Here is a 14,060-nt window from a genome sequence, read left to right as displayed (position 1 = left end):
CTCCTTTTTTGCACTACCAAGGATGTGTCATTCCTAGTTTCCTTCCTTATATTGAAGATAACAAGGCATTTTTATTTTAGAAAATTTAAAGACTTCAAAAGCACTCCATATCTTCTTACCTTTTCTTTTTACCTTATCCTTTGAGAAATCTCCAGTCATCTATTAAAAAACAATAGTAAAGGAGAGTGAGATGACTGTAAAGAATGGTTTTCCTTTAAACATTAGCTCTGGCTGGGGTTTTGTAATCCCATAAGCAGATTTTCAGCCTGCTGGCAAGGTTTACAGACTATTTGACTAGCCTCCTTGTGAACTCAGTTATGGGAACAGCTTCATAGGAGAAAGCTTTTCCATGAAGCACTATTACAGGTTTTTGAGAACTTGTATGTTTAGTGTCTGCCATTCAGCACTCAATAAATGTTTGATGAATGAGTGACTCAGTAGCTGATAGAATTAATACACTGCCAGTCGCTTAGCATTTCTGAGTGTCCTACGGTCCCTTATCTCATTTTTAAAATATTTATTATTTTTTTTTAAAATTTAATTTAATTTATTTATTTTTTATACATCAGGTTCTTATTAGTTATCTATTTTATACATCTTAGTGTATATGTGTCAATCCTTACCTCATTTTGGAGTGGTGTGTGGATACAGTTATTTTGTGCAGTCTGATGCTGACGATGATTACTCTTATTCCAACCCTCCAAGCCAGGGAAAATACGGTCCATGTTCTCCAGATTAAGTTCTTATAGTGTGACCTGGATCCCTTTCTTGTTTTCTTCTTACTCTAAAATCACAGAATTTCCCACCGTGTGGCTGAACCACACTGATTCCATTGTGTCAGCTCAGTCTTAGGCCCCCAGTCCTATCCCCTCCCCTTGCTGCGTGACTGAGCTTTAGCCTAACTCGCAAGGAGTGCGCCCAAGTCAGATAAGTTCCTTGTCAACCTTTACCCTTGCCTTCATGGGATATGAAAACTGGAAGAATGCTTTTTTAAAAAATATATTTATTTTATTGATTGATTTTTGGCTGTGTTGGGTCTTAGGCGCGACACTCGGGATCTTCTCTCTGGTTGTAGCGCGCGGGCTTAGTTGCCCTGTGGCGTGCGGGATCTTAATTCCCTGACCAGGGAGTGAACCCATGTCCCCCGCACTGGAAGGGGGATTCTTTACCACTGGACCCCCAGGGAAGTCCCAGAAGAATGCCTTTTGCTGACACAGATGATTAATGGTCGTAAGACCCCCACCCGCCCCCACCAAGTGTGTGTGCGGGAACTTCTGGTGCCCATCCCTGGGGACGTGCTTCTCCCTAGCAGTCAGATTCTGTTTTTAGCTTTGGCCCCTTTAAATCCCCATGTACCCCTTTCGGAGGCACAGCTGTGAATGTCTCTGGATGGTCACCCGCCCGATCCTACCTGTATGTAAGTTACCCACGATAAACCTCACAATTGCGCTTTATGGAGTTGCCTGCTTCAGTTTTCAGTCTTAAAGTTCTTTCTCAGTTTAGAGGACATTATTCACTATCGCCTCCTTCCAACATCCATTTATAAGGGACTTTAGAATACAGCACAATTTAGGAAAGAATACTCTAAATTACAGGTATTGGGTCATTTACCCATGGTTATACAGCTAATTAATAGCCAAGTTTAACTTCAATAAAATTAGAGTTGGTGACCTTAGGAATCAGAAACAAAAACTAAAACAGCTTTGCTACATGTATGGTAAGCCTTGCTCCTCTTGTGATGATTTAGAAGAAGAAGCACAGTTGGTCAAACGCAATGTGTTTTGGAGAAATTTAAGAATATTAATTCCCATCAGATCAAAGCAGTCACTATCAGGAAAGTAATTCCCACATCCATTGCTTTTGATTATTTTCCCTTTCTGCGGTTAAGCAACATAAGCAAAATGAAGTGAAGTTTGTAGGTCAAGAACAGTCAGTAAACCTTCCTCAGCTACTTTGGAAGCCTCTTCTGATTGTGCTATGGCCCAATGTTTGCCTTAAACTTCCGTGCTTTCTCAGTTTCATGCACTTCTTCTTGCTTAATTAGTTTCAGAAATCGATGTCACTACCTGGGAAAGCTTTCAAATCACAGATTCCTACTTACAGATGGGTAAACATGAATTTATTGCGTAAACACACTTACGTGGCTTCCGCTGTCCCTTGGGCTCCCTGAGCTCTGGTGCCCCAGGGCTCACTTGGAGAGGGTCAGTGCTCTTCCCGTTAACAGTGAAGAAGCTCAGAGCTATCACACAGTGGGACCCTTCTGCCTTAGCTTTACTGAGGTCCAGGCCATTGGAACAAATATCTCCCCCAAGGGACTCTATATAATCTATATTTGCCATTTCCACCCATAAATAGAAACTCCGTATATAATTTGTATACATCTCAGCTCGTATTGGATCTTTTTCTTTTTCTCAGATTGCTTTCTCTAACTACTGACAATGCCTAGTGAATACCTTTACTGTATACATTTAGAAAGGGGTAAAAATGTCAGCATGAGCTGGGAAAGGGAGGATAGTCGTTCTCTGATCTGTGCTCTTCCGGTGGGGAATTCCACAGGGGTGGCGGGTGGTGAGAGCAGATCAGGGTCATGAGAGATGCCCTCTGGTCAGGGACCTGTGCTCTTTGAGACTTTTTCCCTGTCCAGTGCCTAATGGCATGTATTTTGATTGTGCCTCATTTTTTCCTCCTTGGAGCAGCAATTATAAAAGAACTCACCACATCAATCTAAATACCCAGTGAAGGTATATTTCTTATGCTTTAGAGTGTGGGCTTCCATTGATATTGCTTTTCTCCCTCTCTCAGTCTCTCTCTTTCTTTCTGCTCCCCGTTTTCACGGTTGAGATATGCTACATACTGAGAGGAGTACAGGGAAGGATGGATGACATTATTCCTGCCATCCATCCATCCATCCATCCATCCATCCGTCCATCCGTCCGTCCGTCCATCCATCCATCCATCCGTCCATCCATCCATCCATCCGTTCAACACAGTTGTAAGCATCTAGTACATACATATTTTAGATAAACCGATTGCTGTCTTCACAGGTGTATTGGTGGAGTAGCATTTGGGAGCCTTCTGTTTGTTATTTGCTTTTTGTTTGTATTCTTTTGGTTGGTTGATTTGGTTCTAAACCAGATGGTTTATTGTCTCCTCATTTTTGCTGCAGCTGCAATATAGCTTGTGAGGAACAGACCCTGCAGAAAATAGCTTCATTTCATGGAAGTTCCCCCAATTTCATTTGTCTCAGGATGCACTAAAATTGAACAAGCTTGGCACCGCCCACATTCTGAACATGAGGCATGTTTATTGGGAAGGTCCATCAGGCCTTATTACCTCACTTTGATGAGGGAATTACCCCTGTGCAATGAGAAACCAAGGAAGTAAATTAGCAATAAAAACCTAACGTCTTCTTCACTATTTTGTTTTACTGCTAAATTGCCTGACAGCAGCCTCCTTCCAAAATCCTCATTCATCAAGTAAAACACAATTCTACTGGCAAATCTACATAAAGCAAACTACAAAATAGCAATGTTTAATATTGTGGGAGATATTTAATAATTCAATAATCTTATAAGTTCTACTTCCCTTTTAAATTAAGTATGTACAATTACATACCACAACAGAGGAGAAGACTATATTTCCTTTATAAAGCACCCTCACTGTAAGTTTTTACTTATATTTTCTAAATTAAGCTGGTTATTATGATGTTATTTCGATACCCTGATTTGATGAATTAAGACATTAGGGCCATTTCAAGCGGTGAATAGCCTAGATATTTTAATCTAGTTATAATAACCTATAAACAATTTTAGTTTGGAAAAAGTTTCATTCCCAAACTTAAAAATAGCAAAATAAGGGCTCCCCTGGTGGCGCAGTGGTTAAGAATCCACCTGCCAATGCAGGGGACACGGGTTCAAGCCCTGGTCCGGGAAGATCCCACATGCCACGGAGCAACTAAGCCTGTGCGCCACAACTACTGAGCCTGCACTCTAGAGCCCGCGAGGCACAACTACTGAGCCCGCGTGCCACATCTACTGAAGCCCACACACCTAGAGCCCGTGCTCTGCAACAAAAGTCACCGCAGTAAGAAGCCCGTGCACCACAATGAAGAGTAGCCCCCACTCACCACAACTAGAGAAAGCCCGTGCGCAGCAATGAAGACCCAACGCAGCCAAAAAAAAAGAAAAAAAAAATAGCAAAATAAAACCACATAACCTACATGATTTCAAAGAACTTTCCGATAAGAAAATCTAAGTACCCAAACCCAAATCCACTTTGTGAACACTGAAGGGGGTCATGATGATATACCACCCCCAAAATATGCCACTTTTGGCATAAGAATTATTTTGACCTCAGGCATTTGAGTGCCTCAACTGCTTTATCTGCCTGAAAGCAGAGCCTACCAAAAAAAAAAGCAAAAGAACTCAATTTTCATAAATCCCCACCCAAGGAAGAATTCTAATCTTCTCTGTTTGGAGGCAAGAAGTTGACACTGCACCCAAACTGACATGGTCACAGAAACTGTCATACATCCCAACTGTTCTCCTAAGGGCCCATTGGTATTTCCAAAAAGTCACTTGTCTTTTCATAAGTGCCCTTTCTCCCCCTCCCCTTCTAAGATCTCATTTGTTCTCCTAGATGTGACCTTCTGCCCCAGCTATCCTCATGTCCAGTGGTCCCCAACCTTTTTGGCACCAGGGACCAGTTTCATGCAAGACAGTTTTTCCACAGATAGGGTGGGGGTGTGGTTCAGGCGGTAACTCGAGCAATGGGGAGCGACGGGGAGTGATGGGGAGCGACGGGGAGCAATGGGGAGCGACGGGGAGCATTGGGGAGCGACGGGGAGCAATGGGGAGCGTTGGAGAGCAACGTGGAGTGACGGGGAGCATTGGGGAGCAACGGGGAGCGACGGGGAGCGATGGGGAGCGACGGGGAGCATTGGGGAGCGATAGGGAGCGACGGGGAGCATTGGGGAGCGACGGGGAGCGACGGGGAGCATTGGGGAGTGACGGGGAGCGACAGGGAGCATTGGGGAGCGACAGGGAACGACGGGGAGCATTGGGGAGTGACAGGGAGCGACGGGGAGCATTGGGGAGCGACGGGGAGCAACGGGGAGCGACGGGGAGCATTGGGGAGCGACGGGGAGCGACGGGGAGCATTGGGGAGCGACGGGGAGCGACGGGGAGCATTGGGGAGTGACGGGGAGCGACAGGGAGCATTGGGGAGCGACGGGGAACGACGGGGAGCATTGGGGAGCGACGGGGAGCGACGGGGAGCATTGGGGAGCGACGGGGAGCATTGGGGAGCAACAGGGAGCGACGGGGAGCATTGGGGAGCGACGGGGAGCATTGGGGAGCGACGGGGAGCATTGGGGAGCGACGGGGAGCATTGGGGAGCATTGGGGAGCAACAGGGAGCGACGGGGAGCATTGGGGAGCGACGGGGAGCGACGGGGAGCATTGGGGAGCGATGGGGAGCGACGGGGAGCATTGGGGAGTGACGGGGAGCGACAGGGAACATTGGGGAGCGATGGGGAGCGACGGGGAGTGACAGGGAGCATTGGGGAGCGACGGGGAGCGACGGGGAGCATTGGGCAGCATTGAGGAGCGATGGGGAGTGACGGCGATGGGGAGCAATGAGGAGCGACGGGGAGCATTGGGGAGCATTGGAGAGGGATGGGGAGTGATGGGGAGCGACGGGGAGCATTGGGGAGCATTGGAGAGGGATGGGGAGCGACGGGGAGCATTGGGGAGTGACGGGGAGCATTGGGGAGCGATGGGGAGCAACAGGGAGCGACGGGGAGTGACGGGGAGCATTGGGGAGTGACGGGGAGCGACGGGGAGCATTGGGGAGCGATGGGGAGCATTGGGGAGCATTGGGGAGCGACGGGGAGCATTGGAGAGCATTGGGGAGTGACGGGGAGCATTGGGGAGCGATGGGGAGCGACGGGGAGTGACGGGGAGCATTGGGGAGCGATGGGGAGCGAAGGGGAGCGATGGGGAGCATTGGGGAGTGACGGGGAGCGACGGGGAGCATTGGGCAGCATTGGGGAGCGGAAGATGAAGCTTCGCTCGCTTGTCCGCTGCTCACCTCCTGCTGTACGGCCAGGTTCCTAACAGGCTGTGGACCTGTACCGGTCCACGGCCCAGGTGTTGGGGACCTCTGCCCTAGTCAGAAGGCACATACATCCCAAATTCTAAGTGCCTTTTTGAGTTACATTTCTTTGTGAATTCCTGTGCATAAGTTTATATCTTTTTTTTTTTTCTTGCTAATCTGTCTTTCATCAGTTTAACTCATAGCCCCCTAAAACTCAACTAAGAGGGTAGAGGAAAAGTTTTTTTTCTATCCAAGAACCCTTAACTTTTGGCTATGTGGGTTCAGGCTTAATATTTCGTCTTATTTTGTTAGTGTCTTTAAGAAGAGGATGACCATATGTTTTGGTTTCCCCAGGCCTGGTTTCCACCTGCTTTTCCTCCATCATTATTTTTTATTAAAAAAAATTTTTTTACTGAAGTATAGTTGGTATACAATGTTGTGTTAATTTCTTCTGTACAGCAAAGTGATTCAGTTATACATATATATACATTCTTTTTTAATATTATTTTCCATTATGGTTTATCATGGTATATTGAATATAGTTCCCTGTGCGATACAGTAGGACCTTGTCCATCCTATATATACTAGTTTGCATCTACTAACCCCAACCTCCCACTCCATCCCTTCCCCAACCCCCTCCCCCTTGGCAACCACAAGTCTGTTCTCTATGTCTGTGAGTCTGTTTGTGTTTCATAGATAAGTTCATTTGTGTCATATTTTAGATTCCGCATATAAGTGATATCATATGGTATTTGTCTTTCTCTTTCTGACTTACTTCACTTAGTATGATCATCTCTAGTTGCATCCATGTTGCTGCAAATGGCATTATTTCATTCTTTTTTATGGCTGAGAAGTATTCCATTGTATGTGTGTGTATATATATATATATATATATATATATATATATATATATATATACCACATCTTCTTTATCAATTCATCTGTTGATGGACATTTAGGTTGTTTCTCCTCCATCATTATTAATAATACCTCATTTCATTCTCAAAAATTTTCTGGTTTGTCTGACAAATTACCTGGTCACCCTATCCAAGAATCACATTGCTGAATTGTAAGCTGCCAGAGGACGGACTTTCATTAAATGTAAACATGTCTCATTTACATTTTGTTTGCCAGTCCTGTTCATTCCCGTGTTTCATCACGACCACACTCCTGCAGGGAAGACTTAGGGAGGGTAGAGATTCACCCAGTCTCAGATGGGACACCAGGGCTGCAGCCAGGGCAAGAACATCATTTTCTGAGAGTTAACCAGACATTTTTCTCCTAGCTATGTGGACCTTTGGTTCCAACGTGAGGCCTCACTCATGTTGGGACTCAACAAACATTTATCTAATTAAATTAGAGTGTCCAGTCCTCAGAGAAAAAGACCAGCCTGCTGACATTGCCTGAAACAGTTTTCCCTAGTCCGAGAGAAAAGCCTCGGAGGGAATGGCCTGCAGGGAGACTGGGACTTTGGCTGCTATCACATTTCTCTTGAACCCGGTGAGAAAGACGCTCTAGATCATCGAGTCAGCAAAGGAATGACACGGATCTGATGTTCTGACTTCATTTTGGAGGAAGTTTATCAGGATCGATAGAAATAGGGGAGAATCCACGAGGCAGGAGAGGAGAGGAATTTCCCAGGGGGCCTTGGGGTCCCCTGCGCCCCCGGCGGGTGGCTCAGTCAGCTCTGCAGAGCACGTGCCGGCTCCGCGGTCGAGACGTCCGTCAGCCTCAGGAGCTGCGCCCGAGTGCAGCCCGTTTGCCCACAGCCTTTCTCTCTGGCCATTTTAAACCTCGCTGCCGCTGCCCCGACCCCACGGGCGGTTTTCTGGCAGCCGACTGATGTCTGATGGATGTCGGAACAAGGTCATTAGCTCTCCTCCGGTTCAGGCTTTCCTGTCTCTCCCAATCAAAGAGCCTCCCATCCACGTCCAAGGGCATTCATTATCCGGATGAACTGGCCTCGAGATGGTTTTCTTTTTTGAACATCGCAGGGACTCTGCATAGTTATTTCATCCTTGTTTGAGCTCCCATTCTTTAGAAATCCTTGTGTTCCCGCCGAAGGCGCTTTTCGGGGCGGTGCAGGTCTGTGTGGGTCTGACCCTGGCCACTTGCTGGGGGTGGGAGGTGTGGGTCAGGGAGACAGTGATGAAAGGTGACTGCTTGCTCAAGTGCAGCATTTCTTTTCTGAGATCGTCTCTTTGACATCTCAGCCACTTCAGCACTTCCCCACTGCTTCCTCCAGGACAGTAAGCAAATTATTTTGAGGAAAGCAAGACATGGCTGTTTCTCTTTCTCTCTCTCATCCTCACCGGTGCCACAGCCCACCTCCTCGAATCCCTTCTCTGCAGGGTGCGGGAGCCTTGTTGGGGACCCCTGGGTCCCGGGTTCTTACTCCTTTCCAAGAATTCCAAAGTCCTGGTGACAGAAGTGTATCTTTTTGAGATGAGATGCACTGTCTAGTTTTGGCTCTAAAAGGCGCTTTTGCATCTGCTGCATTTTTTTCCCTGTAAGATCTGAACACATGTGGCTGGGATGATTGGCCACATTATACATCACATAACAAGCAATTTGCTGGGTGACACAATCTGAATAGCAAGCAGCGGTAAAGCAAAATCCTTTTCCCCATCATATGTTCTCCTTCATGAATCCATGGTACACACACACACACACACACAACTAGAAAAATACTTGAAAAAAAATGTAGTTTGGAGGATTTACTCTGTGTACCACTAGGGGCTAGAATTTAAATACGCTGAAAACAAAAAGACCTATTCTCAGTTAACTTTTGTTTTTGAAGACAGAGGACAAGGGAGAAACAAACCTTGAAAAAAGGTCTTCGTATTTATTTTCAATGAAAAGAAGGTTACAATCCAAGACAACCACACTTCCAACATGGCAGAAATACTAAGCTTTTCTTTACTTTCTGCAGCTGTTTCTAGGGAAGTTACTCAACTGAGTTGGGCATAGTGAGATGCTGTTACACTTAAAAGACTTTTAATTAAACTTGCAGCATTTTTCAAAGATGAGAGGAACCGTAGCTCAGTCACATCTGCACAATGTTTGTGAAAAGAGCTCGGCCAGGTATTTGCCACCAAAAAAGTAATGTTTCTTTTCTCAAGACAGAACTGGAGAAAAAGCATGGTCTAGGTTAGACGGGCTGATATACTGAAAAGCAATGTTAAGTAAATTATTTAACCATACTATGCCTTCGTTTTATTTTTAATACTATTCTACAGTAGCATGAAGCTCATTAACGGAGGAAGGAACAATAATAATTGAATTATTAATGTGGTGCTTAATGCCAGGCACTTAATGGTAGGGGCCTTGACCTAGTTGATACCATAATACTGCCTATTCTTGGTCTTTCAGCTCTGTGATCTTGACTTAAAGAGCTTTAAAATTAGGGGTTTGGGATTAACAGATACACTCTACTATATATAAGATAGATAAACAACAAGGACCTACTGTATAGCACAGGGAACTATATTCAATATCTTGTAATAACCTACAATGGAAAAGAATCTGTGTGTGTACACACACACGCACACACACACACACACACACACATACATATGTATAATTGAATCACTTTGCTGTAGACCTGAAACACATTGTAAATCAACTATCAATCAATTTAAAAGAATTTTAAAAATGAAGAGATTTAAAAGAGAAACTTTCCTCTGGCAATAAATATTTATTGAAGTTGAGTTACACTCAGTTTGGATTTTGAATGAATTGGGATTTTATCATTTCTAAGAGAGGTCTTTTAAGTGTAATACATGGTTTCTATACACATTCAACATCAATAAAACTAGCTTTAAAAGGTATTTTCAAAATGGTGAGACTGTTGATTTAAGCCAAAGGGTGGATCCCAGACCATCGGGATCCTCATTGCCTAGAAACTTGTTAGAGATGTAAATTCCTGGGCTCTACCCCGGATTGAATGAATCAGAATCTTGGGTTGGGGGTGGGAAGGTGGTCCAGCAATCTATTTTTATTTTATTTTTTTGGCTGCCCCCCGCCACCGAGGGCTGAACCCATTAATACTCCCAAAGTGCACAGTATTTGCTTGAGGATTTCTCCTCCAGAGCTATGCAAATAACTTTAATAGATCACTTCTTGCAAGTACCCTGGAAATCTCATTAAGAGGGACTAATCCTGAATGCAGTTTGGTGTTCTCCCTTTAATACGCTTGGGGGAAGAAGAGCAAATATAATTAAGGGTTAAAAACAGAGGCTCCCAAGGAAGGTTTGTTCCCACCAGTGAAGTAGCTCAAGCCCTCTCGTATTTGGTCTGACTATGAACCAACGACCCTACAGTGAGGTGTGGGCACCACGGAGACGGGAAGGAACTGAGGCCTCAGCATCCAGGCCTGGCTTCTCATCCCAGCTCTGCTGTGAACTTGTTGTGTGACCTTGATCTGGGCACATCTCCTGGGCACAAGTCCTGCATTTTCTTCATAAGGACGGTAATAATCCTCTACTGCAGAGGTGGTTACAAGGGCAGAAGGAGATAAATGTAAAATCGCTTTAAAAACAAAAGCAATATTGCAAATAGAATCTGTCTATCTACCTATCATCTATCGATCTCTATCTTATACCATAATATTGAGAATTAATAATATGGCTACTGGTGGGCATCTACTGTTTTCAGCTTGGAAAAGTAGAAAATGACTTAGTTAATTTCAAATCAATTTTTTAAATCATGAAAAAAACATTTAAACTAGAATCGTCTTGATTCAACGAAACAATGTAGATGGGTGTAAGAACTCTTAATTAAAAAGCTTCCATGAAGCAACTTGTAAAGAACCATGTGAATGCTTTAGACAATCATCAAATAGAACTGGTTTTCGTCTGGTCCTGTGTGAAGGGATGGGGTGAGACTAGCTGATTTCTTGTAGACTCTGGGCATTCATAAGTACGGGAACTATGAAGTAAACAAGCAGGTGGATTATAGATAGAGAGAACATAAAATTTGCTATCCAAACTAGGACACTTTTAAGAGTGAAAGGGGGTGCTGTTGATAATTACACAGGCAGAAACCAGGACTGTCCCTGGTAAACCAGGACTTATGTCACTTAGTTACAAACTAATAAGCTCACCCTTCCCAAGGTGCGTGATGTCAGAATAGAAGATTCTGCAAAGTCCAGCCTTTCTGTACTGAGGTTGACCCGGGCACACGTGGGGTGTGGCAGACTCTAGGGACCCTGGGGGCTGTCTTGTGGTGAGCTGAAGGGGGCCACTTCAGGCCGGAGGGACAGAAGAAATGTCCCCAGGTTTCTCTGAAGCATCACACACGTGCCTGAGCTGTCGTCTGCTGAGAAGCCGCGGTACCAGACACACCAGCCTGACGTGTCAAGCGCGGAGATGAGTGACTGTGATAAAAGCTCCGAGCCAATGTCAAGTCTACCAAATAGAGTCGCAAACAGCTCCCGGGCCTCCAACAAAGGCTCCAGACATAAATCAAAGAGCACTCTTCCAACGTCGGCGGCATGGGAGGACTGGCCACTTGTCACTCTTCAGTGTTCCCGCCACGGTGGCACACGTGGAGAGTAATTACAGCTGGTGGTGTCGTGTGAGAGTTAGGACGGCCAGGTCAGGACCTGGTGATGGAGTGAACACAGGGGGTGATGGGCACCCGTGTCTAGAGATACAGACTACCTCTCGCCGTTTGCATTTACTCCCAGAATCTCAGGGGATCACTGAGAAATATTTTCCCTTTGAGGTGTTGTCTCCCAGGATTTATATAAAATACCCTCTTTCTTTATCTCCAGCAGCTGCTTATGAAAGTGTATTTCCACCTTATATCCCTGCCAGGGGAAGAGGCCTCAGGAGATATTCCTAAAGGGGTCGCAGGGATAAATCAATGTTCACAAGAACCTCATATTATTAGGAAGACTGTGAATTCTGCATAAGGTGACCTGGCAGCATTGGGAGGCTGGGGCGCTGTCCACTCCTGGGAAAAAGTCTGTAACACTTCAGATGGGAAGTCAAAAGCAGAAGGAGCGTCCCAGCCTTGCCATCAATGCTGTTCGGGTCCTCAGATGTGTGATGTCACCCAGAGGTGGGCATGGCCTTTTCTCACTGGACAGTTGGCTTTGTCATCCAAGTGTCCTTGTCTCTTTTGATGTGTCTGACATAAAGTTTATATGCCAGTCTTTCCAATAAAAGATTCCTTTTTGCTCCTTCATTGTGGAGATAATGAAGTTATTGGAGTTATGAAGAAATTGAAATCGAAGTTTTTCATGTGAGGGCAAGAAGCACAAAAGAGATATTTATATGCCTTTTATTTTCTGGCTGCTTTTTTTTTTTTTTTTAATTTATTTATTGGGTTGTGCCGGGTCTTAGCTGCAGCTCATGGGTTCCTTAGCTGTGGCATACAAACTCTTAGTTGCGGCGTGCATGTGGGATCTAGTTCCGTGACCAGGGATTGAACCCGGGCCCCTTGCATTGGGAGCACAGAGTCTTAATCACTGTGCCACCAGGGAGGTCCCCTGGCTGGTTTTTTAGAAAACATGTAATTGCCCCTAAAGGACACCATGTCAAGTGTTTTGCTAGAATGTGGACAGAATGGGCCTAACGCTCTCTTTCATTGACTGGAAATCCATTTTCGTTACGTGTTACACATCTGTTGTATAACGCTCTATGTTACCAATTCACAAAATAATCCTGGAACTTGCATTATACACAGGGGCCTCTGTTATAACGAATACATTTCAAAACAGTCATGTGATCATGTTAATATTTTAAACTAAACAGCAGTAGACCTAGAAGCCAGTCATTGTTATTGCCATGGTATTAAGCCAACCTTGGAGCACATATAAATCCCAAAATTAGTTCACAACTGTTTTCCAGCACAACCTTTTCTCAGTACATGCATAAAAAGGATTTGAAAAATTAACTATTTTCTAACTTCTGGCAAAACCATTTCTTATTCTGGAGAAGCAGCAATTTCCAAGGCCAGAGGAACTTCCTGCTATTTTTCTTCTCATTCTGATAAAAGGGCGGCTCCGAACTCTGATGCTCCGTTTCTAAATCGTGTTCTTTCCAGGAAAGAGAATCTCTCTGATGACTGTTCAGTCCTTTTGCCAAATAAATGCAAAAACATATGCAATCTTCTATTTCTCAGAATGGCCATAGAGGTATTTCAAGTAAGCAGAGTCCCGCCCTTTGGTGGTACTGGGAAACCTCCTTGGACGTGTTTATTGCAGTGCCAGGCCCTCCTGCCTGGGAGTAGATTCTGAGGCTTCGTTTGATTCTGTTTGGATGTTCCCCCTTTGCACACATCTAACAATTACTTGGCAGTTTGAGGTTTTAATTTTGGCTTTCGTGTCTCAGGCTTCTCTTGAAAATTTTTTAATTTTAACTTTTTATATTACGTCCTTCTCGTCAAAGTAAGAGACAAGGCCCTCTGAGATCAGGAAACCAATCTGTGTTGATCCTGGTTGTCACAACAAAAGGATGCAGTATTCCCAGGATGAGAGCACCCTTGCATATTGCAAATCTGGGCTTCCCAGGGTGCAGAACCTGGGGCTGGCTCTTCGGTGGAACTGAACGCAGCAGTCAACTGTTTAGTGACATAATGTGGATTTTTATAGGCTCATCTCATTCTACAACCAGATTGCTCTCTGAACACTTGAGATCAATCTTCACTCACTCTCTGGAATTGTTCAGCACACAGGTTAATTTCTCACTATTGATTTTCTCCACTATGCATCTTGAAAGCTTCAAGACCGCTTGACCTACACACACACAAAAATCTCTGTGACTGTCAGTTTAAATAGAGTAGCTCTTCAAAAGTATGCTTGAAAAATCAGTAAAGATAACGAAATAACTCTTCCCCACCTATTAGCAGGGCAGTTTAACTGGACATTTTGATTAGATTTCAAGGAGAGAACAAAATCATGAACATTTACGCGAAGAGGTTTCATATGTTAAAGCTTCTGAACGTGAATGCTACTCT

General features: G+C 44.7%; 1 long non-coding RNA gene across 2 annotated transcripts in view; it reads left to right on the top strand.

Moving 5' to 3' along the window:
* LOC309633379 overlaps positions 1 to 14,060 on the top strand; it is a 95,748-nt gene that overhangs the window by 73,701 nt on the left and 7,987 nt on the right. The gene's annotated exons all lie outside the window — the stretch shown is intronic.

Source organism: Balaenoptera borealis, assembly GCF_965194805.1.
Source record: "Balaenoptera borealis genome assembly, chromosome: 8".
NCBI classification, from domain to species: Eukaryota; Metazoa; Chordata; class Mammalia; order Artiodactyla; family Balaenopteridae; genus Balaenoptera; species Balaenoptera borealis.
Note: the sequence above shows the minus strand (reverse complement) of the source record. Positions and strands in the feature narration are given on the sequence as shown.